The following is a 13,672-nucleotide window of genomic DNA, read 5'->3' as shown; positions in this document are numbered from 1 at the left end:
TTGATTATTATTTGTATTATTATTACTTGTATTATTCGTGTTATTGTTCGCTATACTCTTTCACTGATCTGCATTTTCAATGCTTAGGGAGCCTGGGCTGCAAGGGGCATCTTTCAGGGACGGAGCAGGACTGTGCAGCGATTCCTCACTCCCTGAGAGCAAGAACACCAGTTCTGCACACACTGCAGCTGCCTGGCTGCTCAAGGTGCTGCAGTTGAAGGTGAGGGGCCAAAGAGGGTGTCACAGACGAAGGACACCCCTCCTGCTCCCTGGAGCAGCTGACAGTCACCTCTGTGCCCTGCTGCCTACTGCTTGCTATCTCCCTGTGCACCCCAGAGGCTCATCTGTTACAGAGCCTGGATCCCAAGGATCCAGCTTTCCCCTGGAGCTTCTGTGGGCATGTGAGAAACTGTGTGAGGAGGGCTGAATGCTGCAGACTTTCCAGAGAAACTCTGGAGAGCTGAGAGTATAACACTGCAGCAGAGCCAGCCAGCCAGCCCTAAGGTCCTGACTCTTTAAAGCAACTCTGTGACACTGCCATAGCTGGCTGCAGACCTTCCATAAAAGAAGCAGTTTCTTTCTGAGCCACAGGACAGATTGCTGTGCCACCGAGGTCTTGTGGAGAAAGCCAAACACCCTTTTCTCCTGTCAGCCACGGCAGTAACTGTATTGAACCAGGCTTGACAGCAGTGCACTTTAAGAGGGCTGACATGTTGCTCCGAACAGGACGGGATTAGCATATACCCCATCCATTGAAGTACCGAGGAAGTCTGTTGTTAACCTCTCTTGCCAAATGTTTTCTGAAATCATCCAATTTCAAACAAGGCTTTGGGGGGCTGCTTGAACTATGGGAGTGTGTGTTTGTTGCTATGTCAGTCTCCTTCCAGTGGCTACAGATGAATAATTTACGATTTCCCAGAGTGTGCAGGCCAGCCCGCATGAACTCTGGACTTTGCTGCACAGTGTACACCAGATACAGCTCCGTTGTTTTCCAAGGGAGCACTTAGTCGATAGCAACATTGAGTTTGGAAATAATTGCTGCAGAGCCAATGCATTTAATTCCATTGAAACCAAAGATGTGTACTGCCTCCCATATTTAAACACAATTACGTTATTCAATTCACTTCTGAATCATATTTCTTTCTCTTGGATTTGCTCCATATACGATCAGTTCTGCTGTCACCTAGATATCAAATCGTTTTATGATTGGTGTTGATGTCAGAGCAAAATCGGGGAAATTAGATATGATTTTCTGTAGTTCCCAAATTACTTAGAAGCATTTAAGACTCATTTGCAAAAGTGCTGTGAGCTCTTAAGAGCACAAGTCTTCTAAGTAGATTTTACCTCGTAAGCCTAGGAGCACTTCTGAATACTTACTTTAAAATGAAGTTTGTTATCTTCAATGGCAATTTAACAGTCAAATTTAGAAATATTCTACAAGGGCTCTATAAAGTTTCTATAAGGACTCTAAATGTGATGAGTCAAACACAGTACCACAACTTCAGAATAAGAAGGTAGGATTAAAAAGTAGAAAGCTTCTCCTTTCATATGCACGCATGTAGTCACCAGTCAGACTTAAAAAATAAATTCAAAGAAACCAATTTCTTACATTAATTCTACATAACCAACTTGGTCAAAGAGCATTAAGATGACATAGCTGTGCATTCATCAATCAGGAAATGTCTCCATTAAAATGAAGCACAAAACTGTCCTGTAGGGTTGTATATCTTATATTTTCCTGTTGTACTCCTGATACCATATAATTCAACACGTTTTTTTCTAAACCTGAAGATGTACGTGTTAATAACTCCCCATTTCTAACTCCTTCTGTTCTATGTCCAGCCACATTTTAAGAAACATTTATAAACTTTCGCCTTACAGTTCTCACTGTAATACCTTCCTTGGATGCCTCTGTTCTGTCTGCTCTCCTTTTAGCCAGCAGGGCAGAAATGTTTGCCCTCGGCTCGAGGGATGACCAGGTTAACATAGATTTGATCATGTTTTCTTTGAAATGCATGCCAAAACCCACAGAACTACTCTGGTGGGAACTGGATTGTATCCTACAAAGCAAGTTCAACTAGATTCACAAGCTCTGATTCAGCAAGACACGTACCCCAAATTGCTTTGCTGAGTCAAGGCCACAGTGCAGTGTGCTGTCTTAAGGGCAGGTCAGAGCCTGAGGCAGTGGACTAAAGAGTTAGCTGACTTGTCTGGGAGCATGAATGGACTGTAAATGCCAGCAAATATTCCCTGACATGATAGTCCTTTAAACACTCACATATGTGCTTAACTATATTTTTCTGAGAGCTTCCACTAACTGCCATAAGACTGCTCATGGTAGAACATGAAGTGTGTGCATAAGATTTTGCAGCATGCAGGCCCATTGCTCTGTAAAGCTGTACATCACCTCTGGTGTCATTGCTTTGTGGGGCTGTGTGTCACCTCCAGTGTATACTGCCTGCTTGGTTTTCTGTCACACACAGTTTAGTCTGAGTAACATCCATAGAAACGGGATATCCCATATGCCCAGCTAATATAGAACAAACAGTAGGCTTTATAGAATCACAGAATAATCTGGGCTGGAAGAGACACGACGTCTCTACTTCACTATCTGCTCAAAATGGGTCCATTTTCAAAGACGTGTGGTTGATCTGGGCCTTCTCCAGTCAACTCTTGATCACCTCCGGAGAAGAACATTTCCCAGGCTCTTAGGAAAGCCTTGTCAGGGCCCTTAGTGCACTAGCAGACTTTAAAGGCCTGACCAGCCTCACCTGGACCCCCACCAATATCTCCTGACCCAGGACCCCATTTCAGCCAGTCCAGGGCCATTGGTCCCTGCACTAGCAGCACCATAAGGGTGCTGGTCTCCAGTCCCACCACAGCTTTCCCCTTTCCACAGCCATGGAAATGCGTGATCTGGACTCTGACCTGGAGGCTGACTCCCTAGCCTGACCTTGGACCTGCCTCATCACTGTGGACCTACCCAGAGATCACTGACTCTTGATACTTTCACTGACCTGATCCTTACCTTGCCCAACCAGGCAGAGGATGTCGGCCCAATCCAAAATTCTCAGAACCTCTTTAACCCTCTTGGACCTCACCAAGGTATTCCTCAAGACAGAGGAAGGCCCTAAACTGCAACCACTGAGTGTCTGCATTCAGTTAGAAATGCGTGAGAAGCACCACCAAGCTCAGTGCTCCCACGTACAGTGCATAGCTGAAGCAACCCCCTGAAGACACTTGGCTAAGATAAGAATGTAAGCTAACCACACGTACACATATAACCTTGTCTTCCTCTTCCATGCATGCACTGAGCCCGGTGAATACACCCATACAGAATGCGCTGCACTTATGTGTGGAATTTTCTGAGGGTCAAAACTCGGTCAAATCAAAATCAGATTCCACTGAAGCACTCAAAGGCATTTTTCAGCTAGATATTTTTATGCTAACTATAAACTTCTTAACCCCCTGCTGGTTTGGCTGTTGTGCTGTTCAGAAAGAAATAGCAAATACTCATGCTGAAGTGGGAATACTGTCTACATGCTTTTTTGTGAAAAAATGGCTGAACCATTTTTATTTAGTGGGGGAAAAAAAAGCTCCAAAGAAACAGACAATCCTACTTCACCTTCAGGTAAGAGACCAAACCTGGGAAATTTCAGCTTGATCTGGGAAACTTCAGTGACTTACAAGAAACGGATTTTGTTTAGCTGCCTGAATGTTAGCATGTTAACAGCAATGGATGAGGCCCCATATGGGAGAGACAAAACACATTTCTAAAGATCCAAACAAATACTGCAGTGAAATCCAGGCTAAAACCTTAATGATCCTGATTTTTTGACACTGTCCTGAGTGACACAGTTAAATTGCACTGGTAGATAAGTTTTTATTAACGAGTAAAGGCTTAGATGCTATTGTAATCATAGTAACAACAACAACAAAGATAAGAGTAAGAAACATAAATAACGACAGACACTACAGTATGGAAAAAATGTTATTAAGCAAATTATGGGTATATAGCTGCTTTCCCTTGCCCAGTGAGCAATCAAATGTTCTAGCTGTGTGATGAAGGAGAGGAATGGTCCTATTGCACATTTGGTTTCTTGGATTAGAATTTTTTTCTAACCACTTGTAATAATTAAAAATCCCATGCAGAGTCTAAGGTGTGAATCCCAATGTCCTGGCCAAACTCCAACTAGGTTAATTTAGTTCTGTATCCCAGCATTACCCCTGCAGTTTCAGCTGTAATCAGTGTTCTTTACTTGCTGTCCTAAAGTATCATATACCACTGTCTTCCACATTTTTACAGCTACTCTTGCATGATAAATGAAGCAATTTTCTGTGCATCATGCAATCAGGTAGGGAAGATTTGTAATGTCTTTGAATTCTGTTTGATCAAAAGTGGAAATATTAATGTAAATCACTTGCAATCAGATAAAAAAGGAAGACTAAAATTCAGCTGTTCTCTGCTTCCTGAATGTTCCTCTATGACTTTTGTGACCCACAGCAACTAGCTTAGTCATTATTACAAATAGATTTCATCGGCTGCAGAAAATCTCTCATTTGTTTCAGGTATCCCCTCCTCCCTTTACACTGCTGACGTGTATACTCCTGATGCAGACGGAGACCAGTTTTGTTAACAAAGATGGTGACTACAGACAATATGATTCAGGTCTTAAATGAAATGGAACAGCTAGTCTAGCATAAACCACGTTTCAAAACAGGGATATCAGAGTTTTGGAATGAATCTTCTTTCAAGAAAACAGGATTGTGAAAAAGCTCTCACCAAGACAATTCAGCTGAGCACCCATACATATTTTTGTCAGTGTCTAGAACAGGTAAATGAAACTACTGGAATTTGGCTTCTAGGTACAGATTTCTCAGAAAAGTTTCCTATAATGAATACACCAAGAGACGAACATATCATCATAGAGGGATGATAGATGAAAAACCAGTGATGCCAGCTCAAATCAGTAATAACAGACTACTAAGCCAGAGATGCCCACCAGCCCATTCCTAGTAGTATCAGCTCCCTGTGTCTGTACAGAGCTGTTGTATCATCCTGCGTCCTGGGAGAAATCTGACTGCTTTTCAGTTCTCACAGATCGAGAAGCTGCACTTCCTTGCGTTCTCCTCACCAGCTCCTTGCTGTGGGAAACATATATTTCCAGCTTGGCAAGGATGTGTGTTTCAAACTGCCAGCTTTAGCTGAACCATGGTTATTCATTGGATCCTGACTGCCAGGTTTAAACATTCCCATACTTGAGAAAGAACATGCAGCCCATTGTCCCCAGATGTTTCAGGACAATTTCAAACTAAGTTTCCTGTAAGCAAGAACACAGAATTTGGGTACCCCAGACGTTACATTCCTTTGCCCTTGCTGTCAAATATTAGAAAAATTTTGCAGTCTGAGATTAATTTTCAAATTTCTCAGAAATATATTTACAGGTAGCTGAGTGACTAAACAGGGCTGTAGGGTAAGGAGAACAACTGTTCTCAAGGACAGTAATGTTAGACCTGTAAGAAATTAAAACTGAACTTTCTCACTGACCATTCACTCCATAGCTACACAGCTCCCATGTGGTCAAGACACAAAAGACATCTCTTTTCTCCTGCTCGCCTACAACAAGAAAAAATATTGCAGATAAATAAGAGCAATAACAGTAACAGAAATAGCAATGGCTCTCCTGGACTTGACTAGAGATGTAAGAAACCAGTCACCCAAGAAGAGGATGCTCAGATGCCCTTTTGACAGGTACAGTGGTGATGAAAGAAGGTCCAGCTAATTGGGTAGGAGGAAGCTGGAGCTGTGAGGTGCTACTAAAGTACTAGAGGGTCAAAGAGGAGTACTCAACTCCTCTTTGAGTCTCTCTGGCACTCTGGGAAAAGACTACATTGCTGTTTCACATGTGTAACACCTCCCCCATGGTATTCAGGGTCAGTGTACATCACTGCCCCGTAACTGAGGCAAAGACTAGGGGGACCAGTTGCAAAGGGCCACAACAATTTATGAATCCATTTCACCGAGCCTTTTACAAGGATCATCTGGTTAATGCATATATGCTGCTCCGAGGTGCTGCAATTGATTAGTATTACCATGACACGAGAGCCATATGAGACTTCAGAGTTTCAGAGATACCAGAACAAAAACCTTTAGAAAATATCATATGGAGTATTAGAAAAAGAGGTCATTAACATATGCAGAGAGGAGTCCAGACCCCAAGTCTGCAAGAAATTATTCTCACTCCATCTTAAGACATTTCAGCATTTCCCCTGTCCTCTCTCCTCTCCCTCCTCAGGAAAAAAAAAAAAAAAAGAAAAACAATCGCTGACTTAGCACGGTCCAAAGTGCCTTTTCAGTTTATTTCATTCCAGTGTTCCCTGAGGACACCCATAACATATGGTGAATGGGTTGATCAGAATTCAATGAAAAATGGCTGAGACAGGCTTGGTAATATATTATGGGATCTTTTCAAGGTTCAGAGATTTCTGACATGCTGGGTGTCTGAGTGCAGAAGAATTGCTTTTGATTTGCTTTTAAGTTCAGGTTTTAGGGTGACTTGGAGGCAATGCTCTCTGGGAGGATGCTGAAAATGATGGAAGGCAGAAGTGTCTCCTGCCAGAGAGGCAGGGAACTTGGAACTTGATCTTGGCAAATCATCCCCTGCCAGCCGAGCTGCAGCTTTCTCAGACAGTCTCCCCCAACACAGCCCAAAATAGGAACAAGATTCTGATTTTGTCTACATTCACGTAACACCTTGCAAAGCAGTGGCACCAAGCCATCTTCTCACACTAGTTTTACCCAAGAGGAATTAATGATAATTAACCAAGCTCATTACCCATCCCAGAATACATTACTTGTTTCATAAAAAGGCTGGCACACACACCTGTAAAATAGACTTGACAGTACAGTATGCTTAATATATTGGAAATGAATTAAATTTAACATCCTTTAGCACAGACTGAAACTGGCAACATCTTTCCAACATTGCTTGAAGTGGTTTTGGCAAGATGTATATTAAGCAGGTAGAATATGTAATAATACTAACAAACATATCGAACTTCCACAGGCTCCGATGTGCCAAAATTAAGACCTCCGCTTCAGATTTGGTATTTAAACGTGATACCCATGTACTGGGTAACTTCCATGTTATTGTGTTGTTCTGTCTATTGCTGCAGGAGTGCAGGACTCAGCCTGGAAAGTTCAGCCTCTTTTCCTCAGCTGCTCACCACAACTTGGTGCTTGACACCCTAGGTGGTGGCTGCAGTGCTGTCTCTGCAGGTTGGACTGGGAGAAGGTCCCACAGGGGTTACCTGTGGCTGAGTCAAACAGGGCACCTGTACTTATTACTGGGGTGTGAAAAGCACCAAATGGACACTGAAGGCACGGGAGGCCCCAGCCCTACATGGTTTAATTACTTTTACTTTAACCCCAGACCTCTGTTGCCTCTGCAATGTTTGGTAAACACGACCTTTTAGAGGAGGAAAAAACAGATGGCATCCTGCATTAGTGTAACTGCCCGCTCAGCACCCCGGGAAAGAGAAACTTGGCTTCTCAGCAGCAGTCTTTCTGCCACTTCGACTCAGATCTCTTGGCTCCTCATCCCTGAGGCAGGTTTGAACATCACCAAATTCGCTGACAAAAGCCTGCCGGTGCAATCATGCAGAAGATAGAATTTCACTGCTAAAATGAGATGAATTCAGGGCTGGGAGGCAGCAGAGCCTCTACAAGGGAAGGAAACCTTGCATATCCCCTCAGCCCACTGCTCTCCTATTCCAGCTACCTGTCAGGTCAGGCACACTGCTCTTGGGATTTATAGACCTAGGCAAGGGCTTCCGTGGTTTTCTTTTTCCACCTGTTGTGACAGACCCCAGGGCTGGACTGCACTTCTGGGTTCTTTCCTAAGGGACTGGGGTCACTGACTACCAAAGGCAGTGAGGGAGACGGTTCACAAGACCTTTGTGTAACCCAGATACATTTTGTGGCTGTTCTCAAATATCTCAGCTTTTTCACTCTTGTGATCACCACAGCCCAGTAGAAGGCCACTGTTTGTGTCAGACCAACGTGAAGGAAGCCCAGTTGTCCTCTTCAACATAAAGAGTGACACAGACTCAGACCACCATCCTCCATACAGACACTCAAAACAGTATTCATCAGCTTCAGGAAAGCAGATTTGATCCAGATTTTAACTTCTCCAGTGTGTTCAGATCTGGGATTTGGGGTTGGCTTATAGCTGAAGACCAAGATAAAAACAGCACGCTTAGCAATCCTTCCCCCTTTCCCCAGCCAGTGGCTATCATCACAATCTTGTGCAGCAGGCACAAAGCCCCACCTTCCCATACTCTAACCTACCGTGTCACTGCTGCTTCATTCATACCCCAATCCTCTTTATGTGACTTCTCTCTCCTGAGGCCTTAATCCCTTTTCTATCTTTTCTCATTCCTATTTGGAACACAGAATGTCTTAGCAACTTACACATCTGGACATACAAACTCACATTCCTCCAGGGCCTCTTCAACTTTTCTTTCCTCTGAGGAATAAAATGTTTCCCATCCCTATACTTTATACTCCAACCTGAATTTTTTGGGTCAAGATAGTGAAGAAAAACAGGACTTTGTCTTGACAGTCAGTTCTATTGTGTTGAGCAGTACTATGGCTGGTGCTGAATGGTGTTACACCAGAGGACTGCACCAAAGTGAAAGGAGGATCTAGCCCTGTATGCTGTATTTTTAAGACAACCCGTAATATGCTTATCAAATCCAGTTGTGCTGTAACAGCACAGCAATAATTTTCACAATGCATCTCTGCATCTTGACCTACCACTCTCGCATTAGTGTATCCTGGGAAATTACAAGCATCTATTATATCTTGCTACTCACCCAAGAAGACATATGTGCAGAAGAGTACCAGCAAAATGTACATACAGCAACCTATCCTCATTTTCCCTCTTTCCCCAACAGCTGGGATGAGAGAGATTGCAGTCAACCCAGATACACAGGCAATAATAACAGCAGCACAACCTATTTATGGGAAAGCAGCAACTTACCATTATGGGACATGAAAAAGGTGACACATAGTTCTTGTCACCAGGCAAATATAGCTCCCTGTGGGAGAGCGTTACAAACTGTATATGGAAAGAACCAAATTACTAACAAGAGACAGTTATAAGTTGTTAGAGTACATTTCCAAACTTAGTGGCCAGAGTCAGGTTCCTCAATCTAGAAACAGCCTAATTTGCAGTCATGCAAGCTGGTCTTTAACTTACAACTCACCTCAACGACATTTGTGTGAACTTGACAGCCTTGAAAAGCAGGACCACTAGGTATGGACTAAGTAACCTACATACCCTCTTAGTGACTTCACTTTGGATACCCAGGAGAGTAGATTGAAGTCTCATGGGAAGTGAGACTTAAATCTCTAAAATTAACCCAGAATTGAACAGTACTTCTACTTGCTCTTATATAGCATATTTGTAGTTCCTAAGGCAGGCTTGCTGCACTAGTACTGCATGCTTATACAAACAGCTCTGGGAACTGAAAAAGGAAAGGTAAGTCTTGTCCTCCATAATGTTGTCTCCTCGGTACCCTCATTAGACAGCTTACGAACTTCCCTCTAGCTATTAGTCCTGCCTCTCTCCTCAGTTTCCCCTCTGCACTAACTTTCCATCTCGCCAGTACAACAGCAAGTTACCACGTACAGCAATGAGAAAAGGTTTGAGTAGAAGGCTTTAGGAAATGGGCTAGGCATTTCCATTTTTAGGACATGGGAAGTACTGTTTAGTAGTAGAAGTTTAGTACTGGTGGGAACCAAGAAGCCCCTCTCTGCACACAGAGGCCTGCTTGCTGCTGTCTTTATCCCGTCCTCTGCTCCTTCCACCCTACTAGCAGTATCCTTGCACTACGCTTCACCTTCTAGGCCCCATCCAGATTCTGCACCCACAATCTCTGAATGGGGCACGAGGGGATTAAGCACCCAAATCTCGCTCAGTCTCAGCTCCTGATTATGTCTTGATGCTTTTCTTCAGGATGGTCCTTCCTCACAGAAGATGGGGTGGACCCCAGCTCTTCTGCAGTTTTGAGATGGGACAGTCCCAAAAATCTCCCACCATTTTTAACCCCTCTCCCTCAGCTATCCATTTGCAGAAACCACGAAGAACCCAAAGAACAGCTTGAAGCTGCAACAGGGGAGGTTCTGACTAGATATTAGGAAAAGGTTCTTCACCCAGAGGATGGTCAGGCACTGGGACCAGCTCCCCAGGGCAGTGGTCATGGCACCAAGTTTGCTGGAATTCAAGAAGTACTTGGGCAATGCTCTCAAAAATAAGGTCTGATTTTTGGGTGGTCCAGTGTGGACCCATGAGCTGAACTTGATGATCCTTGTGGGTCCCTTCCAACTCAGGATATTCTATGAAGTCATTTGAGCAGTTGTACAGTGTGCTCCTCTTCAGCCTCTCAGACCCCTCCGTTCCTCCTGGAGGATCTGAAAGCCCGCCAGGCAGAAGAAGGACCTCTGGAGCATAGTCATGTGTTCCCAATAGGAGACTTTATTGTATTCAAACACATAACCTACCCCACGATGATGAACGTGCATAGGAGCGAGTTAGTATTGTAGAGCACAGAAAAGACAACAGCCCCTTGGTTTGACATCACACTGCAAGAAAATGTGTGATAAAAAGAGCCTCATTCCTGTCACTGCCAAAGAAGGTTGGCATGAACAGGAATATTCTGGTCAAAGGACTTGCTCATTATCTTCTGTTCTTATGTTCTGGTTCCCTCCAATTTCTTGCATTTATGTTGTTTTTTTAACTTTCTGCTTTTTCTGCTGCCTTCTCTTCTTTCATTCTCCTCCTCTGTGTAGCATGGCTGCCATCCCTTTTCCTATCAGTCTCACTGCTTTCTTTCTTGAGCTGAGTATGTCTCCCTTTCTTTCTCAGAGGCTCTTTTCTCATCACTTTGCCAGTTTCTCAATATGTACTTGCCTCACCTCTCTCTCTGCCTTGTAAGCCATGAAGAAGTGTGTAGACAGAGGGTCCACAGAAACAACCTCTTGAGTTCAACAGAATGCACCTTAGTGCACGAAAGATCTGAAATGGACCATTTTTAGGGGTGGGGATAAGATCTTGACTAAAGCAGATCAGGTCAATTGATACCAGTAGGGGATTAGAATGAATGGTGTTAGCTCCACCACAGTCCATCTGCTATTACTTTATCAGCCGTCTGCCCATTTTTCAGTGCTAGATACAGGACTATTTCCAAAGCTGTCACTGCTTCTCAAGCAGCTCTGTGGCATGATCACACAGAAAGCACAGGATCCAGAAGGTGTTAATGTTGCATTCCACTGGTACTGAGAAGCTGCCGTGTTATGGACAGGGAATTCTTTGCAACATGGGGGAGAGAACATGAGGTTCATCTGCAAGTCATGAGTAAATCACCCAAAATTAAAGAAACAAACTGATAGCTTAATAGCTCAAACACCACTTAAATAGCTGCTGAAAGTGGCTCCCACAACTGCAGGGTTTGGCTATGCTCAGATCTCACTGATATTACCACTCTTGTGCACCAAGAAATGGAAAGTGCTGTCACATGCAGGAGAAGAGCACTTAAATCCACGTCTGAATTCCTTTAGAGCAGGATCCACACAGACAACAGAAGCAACAAGGGCAAAGGAAGGAGTGGAAGGACATGAGGCCAGGAAATGGCTGGATACAGCCTCAGGCTCTCAGCAAACACAGGTGGCTGAATGGTATCTTTGCAGTTTCAAAACAGGATACTTCAGACTGGTTTCCTTTGACCTTTCTCCTGCCGTCTTCTTTCTTCCTTAAGAAAGGTGTCAACAGAGGTCAAATAAAGCAACCAATGTGACAGAAATGCTCCAGCTGCTGTCAGAGATTTTAGTTTTCCTGTTGAAGAGCCCATCTATCCCTCACTTTAACCCCCCCCCCATCATGTTCTCCAAATTTGCCTGAAAGTGGTTGCACCAGCTGTTGGAGAGAAGAAGCAGAGAAACATCTGCATGGAAGACAGTGCAAAAATGCTCTGTCCTGGTGAATCTCCTTTACAGGACTGAGCCACTGCATCTGACACTCACCTCCTGTTTCTCTGAATGCTTCCAGAAGGAGCCATTCCTCAAAGGTCATGTACCAGAATTGCCAACTATTCTTCCCTGAAAGAGATTCCCAAGGTTGTTGGTAGCTATGATGTTAGGGATGTTCTCTAAAACATTTTTTTGCTTATAATTGTGTTTCAACATTTCTCCTAAATCTACATGCACTAAATACCTTTGCGGTTCTGGACCTAGGTTTCTACAAAGCACTTGAAGCTGCTAGTTCACACTGTACAAAATGCTCAAAAAAGCAAGAATCTATTCACTCTCACACTTAGGAAGAGTTCTGATCTGGGTCCAGACATTACTCCTGGCCCACATCTCTGTGTCAAACTGAAATCAAAACTCAGACAACTGTGAGCCCAGGGAATATTTATATGAACTTTGCTGACCCATCCCTGCCTGTTTGCAGCATCTCCACAAACTCCAGTTGTAATATCTTGAACAGAGGATTATTAAGTCTACAGGGAGGAAAGAATAAGAAGTAGATGAGCTGTTAAGAAGCAGAAAAAATCCTCTCGTCATGCCTGTGACCTCAATAAGGCACAGAAATGAGAAAAGAAGCCCAAACGGGATGTGCTAACAAAGCAGAAATGTTGCTCAAACTTCTCCTGTGCGTTTTCAAAAACGGTGCTGTGGATAGCTTCAGCAGGAATGAAAATCAGGCTGAAGAGTGTTGTATATAAAGTCTCTTGTCCTCGGAGCACACAAGGCACAGAGCATGTTTGTAGAGGCTTGCTTTACACTGGCATGTTCAGGTGCTGTAAGCCTGACCTGGAGTGTCCTCCATTACGAATCAGAGGAGAATTCAGCCTCTGTGTTCCACTAATTCTGGGAGCTTGCACTTGACACTGCAAGCTGGGGGCCAATTAGTCAGAGTTATTGTGCTGTTTTGTGTGGTAGGTTACAGATCTGATTTGATTCAGACTCGAATCATTATCGTGCTTCACACCTGGGCCACAGCACTGAGTACCTCTGAGATGAGAGGAAGCACTGACCGCCAGGTTATAAATCCAATATCCTGCCACCAATATCCTGCCAGCAATCCTAAGCCAAAAAGGCCAATTTCCCATTTCATGAACTGGATTTGCTTTCTTTGTGTCAGGCAAAGTCATTCTTTCACAGGGTCAGTCATGATGTGCAGCTCATCTGTTTTTCTGTAGTGGCTATAGAGTGACAGATACTGGTGGAAAATCATCATTCCCCACCAAACTCAAGTTGTGTTTTGTTTGTTTGTTTGTTTTTGGTTAGTTGGTTTTGTTTTCAAGATGCTTCTGTGGTATCTAAGACAGGTAATTGACTTGGAGAACAGGTCAGTTCCTATAAACTTCACGGGCCTCAGTCTTAGGGGTTACTGCATTCGCAAACCAAATACAATCTCGTGGCTTTCTTTGAGGATTTGATGGTAGAGCATCTAGCATGACCCGAGGGCAAAGTTAGAGCTATTCTGAGAGGAAAAATGCTCCTGGGCTACAGCAGCGGGGAGTCAAAGAAAGACATGATGCTGTGATGGTGCAGTGGATGATATGCATGGCTCTTTTGTGCCAATGTCTTCTAGCATGACTTCATAGG

General features: G+C 43.8%; 1 protein-coding gene across 5 annotated transcripts in view; it reads right to left on the bottom strand.

Annotated features, from left to right (window-relative positions):
• IQSEC3 (IQ motif and Sec7 domain ArfGEF 3) overlaps positions 1 to 13,672 on the bottom strand; it is a 100,040-nt gene that overhangs the window by 38,321 nt on the left and 48,047 nt on the right. The gene's annotated exons all lie outside the window — the stretch shown is intronic.

The sequence above is a fragment of the Anas platyrhynchos genome, chromosome 1 (genome assembly GCF_047663525.1).
Source record: "Anas platyrhynchos isolate ZD024472 breed Pekin duck chromosome 1, IASCAAS_PekinDuck_T2T, whole genome shotgun sequence".
Classification (NCBI taxonomy): domain Eukaryota; kingdom Metazoa; phylum Chordata; class Aves; order Anseriformes; family Anatidae; genus Anas; species Anas platyrhynchos.
Note: the sequence above shows the minus strand (reverse complement) of the source record. Positions and strands in the feature narration are given on the sequence as shown.